This window comes from Ailuropoda melanoleuca, unplaced genomic scaffold (assembly GCF_002007445.2).
Source record: "Ailuropoda melanoleuca isolate Jingjing unplaced genomic scaffold, ASM200744v2 unplaced-scaffold73459, whole genome shotgun sequence".
NCBI lineage: Eukaryota > Metazoa > Chordata > Mammalia > Carnivora > Ursidae > Ailuropoda > Ailuropoda melanoleuca.
Genome location: NW_023248791.1, coordinates 1 through 4292, shown reverse-complemented (window position 1 = coordinate 4292; position 4292 = coordinate 1). Strand labels below are relative to the sequence as shown.

The following is a 4292-nucleotide window of genomic DNA, read 5'->3' as shown; positions in this document are numbered from 1 at the left end:
TGCTCTCTAGACCAAGAGGAAGCACCCAGGATGCGCACGCAGCCCAACGTCACTGCGTTCGCTCCTCCCAGAAGCGAGGGGACGCGCCTGACGTCGCAGGGCGGGGCCTACGGAAGGCCGCCGCTGTTGACCCGCTGTTACCAGGCGTGCGCACAGCCAATCAGCAGCCGGCGCCGGCGCCGGCCGGCCTTTGAACTCGGCACGGCAACTTCCTGCTGTTTGGCGAGTACACAGTGCAATGCAGTATGTCTGTCAGCGCTGCGGCACAAAGGAACAGCCATTTTGTGACTGAGCTGGACCTGCACCAAGATGCCAGGGGCTCACAGCGCTGCTGCCTGCGCTAACTACCGAGCTGCCCTTTATTTTAGCACCAGAGAACCAAAAATGGGGAGGCTGACGGGGGGGGAAGTAGTTTTGATATATGAAGTTTGCATTCGGATTTTCAGTCTTCTCAAAAATCCCGATTCTTAAGAATTATCAGCATCATAAAATGGCTGCCACTTAAAAACTGCCTGTTCAGTCCACAAGCAACTGCATTATGCCATTTGTAATTAGCCCCAGGCTTTTAGAATAACTGCTAAAAGGCTGATTAAAAAGCATAAGATTTTGCCCGCACCGCAGGTTGTCAAAATAAATCTGGTTCAGAGAGAAGATTAAGAGAAATTTAATAAACTGTCTCAGTTCTTTAGATAAAATTGCAAACGCAGCGTCCTAGAACAAACAGAACTCTTTGTGTGCACACAGTTCCATTCACATTCCCTTCTCTCCTGTCTCCATTCTTTAATATTACTGAAGTTAACCCAAACTGCCAATTACTTTGGTAAGAAGTGTGTGGCATACGTCCTTCACTAAAACTTGTTTTAAATATTTAGAAACTTAACAGATTATCAATTTTAAAATATTTTTGAAAGTGAACTTTTTAATCTTCAGAAATCACGATATACAACATATAACATTTAAAAACATTAACAAAAGAATACAGCAATAACAAACTTTTTGGAATTATAAAGTCATTGCTTTATTCCCAAAAACAGTGAAGTATCAGGCTTACCTAAACTTGCACTCAATCCTTTCAGATCCTAAACTAATTCTCAGAAAAGAGTTTACTTGACCTGTAAACTCCTCCCTTCCTCTCTCGTGGCTCAGGCTGCAAAAGTGAATTTTGTAGTATCCCCTAAACACTAGACTTTGTGCCATAGAAACTAGGTCCTTACGAAGAAATTTTGATAGATTAAGGAACCAAGTACTAATACCTCAACAGTCTCCTGAACCTTGGCTTCCTAAAAATAACATTAATCTATCACAATAAACACCACCAGCATCCCATTAAGCTTTACAATTTTAAAAGGAAATGATGTCATAATTATGTACATGTATTAAGGTATGCAATTTCGGATTAACTAATTTAAAACTCCATCTCAAGGAGTCTCTCATATTTTTGAACATTCATCAGGTATGTGAATCAAACTACTTGACAAAATGCATTTAAAAGTACAGTACATGCTTCCTTGTTAAGCTGTAAACCCCACTGCCAATAGGTAAATGCATGACAACTTCCAAATAGTTTTCTAGGTGAGTAAATTATTTTGAAAATAGCAACAGTGCTTAATTTTTGAAGTTAGAAGGCAGTCTCATCAATGATGTTAACCACAAACCTTGCATAAGAAAGACAGAACCTATGTGAGACCATGCAAATCATACACACTCAAGGGAGTAACAATTTTAGGTACTGAATCTTTAATAATTTGTCAAATACACCTGGGGATTCCTATTTCTTCAAACTGCCGTTACTTTTCAGAAAAATCAGTTTAGGATTAGTGGAGAAGTTTTCTGTCCTAAATCAAACCTAGGTAATTACATGGGCAATTCAGTTCAAAAGACAGCAGTCCAAACTGTATGACAACTCAATTTGCAAAAGAATTTGGAAAGGTATTTTTAAAAGCAAGGGTCAAAATATATTAACTATAATAAAACATAAACTTCAACATTTGTAATAAACCAGTTCAAAACTTTCAAATTCACTAACCTATTATAAAAGTATATTACTTCTATAAAATTATAAAAGTAAAAGCAAAACGGGGGGAATCATATAACTAATCACATCCTTAACTACAGGATTTAAAATTCGTAACATGACAATTTATAAGAACACACATCAAGAAATGTATTCATATGTACTTTTAAAAATTAATATACAGATCATACAACAAAACGTCTAAGAGGCTTTATTACTTAGTCACTAATAAGATACTCCAACAAATGTGAAACAAATCGTGATCTGAACAAACAGTATATTTGTAAGCTTCAGAAGATAAAGCATTCCAGGCGACTCTGTCAAAATAAATCAATAAATTTAAAGCAGCTACAACTAAAATGCAAGAAGATACTACACATCTACCAACCAGAAAGCACTGTCCGAATATAAGCATATAAATGCAAAACTTAAAATATTTTAAATCCAAAATATACAAGTATAATCACATTAACAAACACAAAAGAGAAGTATATTAAGAGTATTCCAGGATTGCTGTGATCACAGGTTTGATTTCATAAATGCAGGAACTGTAACCATGGAGTAAAGGTTTTGATAAATCTTATCAAAATTTCCTAAAATGTCAAGAGTACAAAAGAAATATAGAGTCAAGTAAAAATATAAACTGAGAGGCATCAGTCAAAGGGTCCTTTTTGCAATTTCATTTTAAAATGTACATTTTTTCATTCATATAACTTTCTCAAACGTCTATTTACTATAATTTACTACCACAAGGCTCCTCTATGGCCTTCAGTTACAAGTTTGGGTATCCTAGATTCTTCAAAGAAAAAATTTGCCTTGTATGTAAAATGGTGCAATGCAGCAATGGCTAAACCGACAAGGTCATTTTTCTACAGCACAAAAACCTAAAAACTGAAATTTATTAACAGAAAAACTGTAGTTTACAGGAAAGGCCCCTTTGAATAAAGGTACCTTACCTTTTGACTGCTGTAAGAGGCCTTAAGTCACAACTCAACTTTCATAAATTGCTACCAAAAAATTAGGGTGTGGCATATTAGCAATCTCAAGGTCACGCTTTAAAAAACGAATCCAAATTAGTAAAATACTTAAAATAAAACAGACAGTTTTCCCTGTCTGTCAAGGTAAACAATGTAAGCTGAGGTTTCCCCCAAAAAAAAAGAAAAAAGGAAGAAAGTTGATAGCTCATACCTCGATGCATTGCTGTGTAGCGAACTGTCCTCCTCTTGGCTTTTGTCCTTATTTCTCATCATCTTTTAATTCTTAAATATAAGGGGGAGGGGGAATCTGTGTTTGCTTTGAAGTCCTGTGCCCAGGTATTTACTGTCAAAAGTTGAAAGAAAGGTAAGGTCCCAGCTTCTATCGATGGTTTTTACTATCAGGAACAAAGTCCTGACGATGTAACGATATTGTTATAATACAACAGCGGTAAGCACCAAAAAACAAAGTATTTCTATTTTTTCCTTAAAAAAAAAAACAAAAACGGATAAACCGAACAGGGGAATCATCACTATCAATAAGGAAAGTTTCTCAAAGTAACACACTGGATACAAATAACAATCTCTGTATCTTATTGCGTCATCCAGGAATTTCTCATATTTACAGAAAATAAAGCAAACTTATACATATAAATCTTTAAAATTATCACTAACGATCACGGACTTACCTGATCCATGTAGTAGGTCCAAAGCAGGAGTCCTATCTAGTAGTAGAAAAATATCAGATCCCAAATAATTAAAAATAAAAACAAAATTCTCCGTTACAAAAACGAAAAATAAATACAATAATCCTCCAGTATGTTAACTGGTCAAAAAAATAAAGCAACAATTAATACTAAAACGGGTCCGGAAGAAAAAAAAACCTCATTAGGAGAGCGCACAAAAATGGAGGTGCGCCATGGCTTCTAAGCTGGAAAAAACAACGACCTGGGCTCTCAGTACGGCTGCTTCTTTCCAACAAGGCACGAAAAGGAAGGTCCTAAAAGCTGCTTTTCTCCCTTAAAAAGGTTCAAATCGACCCCAGTAAGCCACTAGGAGAGGCAGGGGGCTGCGGGGGCCCCCTGAGGCTGCCCGAAAGTTAGGGAAAGTTGCGTAAAGTGAGGCGAAGGCAGGGAGCAGAGCGCGCTCTCTCTAAGGCACAGCCGCCATCTAGAGCCTCCTTCCCAGCTCTGAGAGCTCTGCCTTTGATTGACACTCTCTACATTTACCCCACAACTCAGGTGATGTACCATAGACCCACCCCTTCATCTCCACCAAAAAAAAAAAAAAAAAAAAAAAAAAAA

At 37.2% G+C, this 4292-nt stretch overlaps 1 long non-coding RNA gene across 1 annotated transcript; it reads right to left on the bottom strand.

Moving 5' to 3' along the window:
- Positions 1 to 899: 899 nt before the first annotated feature.
- On the bottom strand, positions 900 to 4262 carry LOC117800632. The gene is made up of 2 exons (XR_004623134.1): positions 3678 to 4262; positions 900 to 3334 (listed from the first exon to the last, which is right to left on the bottom strand). It is a non-coding gene; the product is annotated as an uncharacterized LOC117800632 (long non-coding RNA).
- Positions 4263 to 4292: the final 30 nt, after the last annotated feature.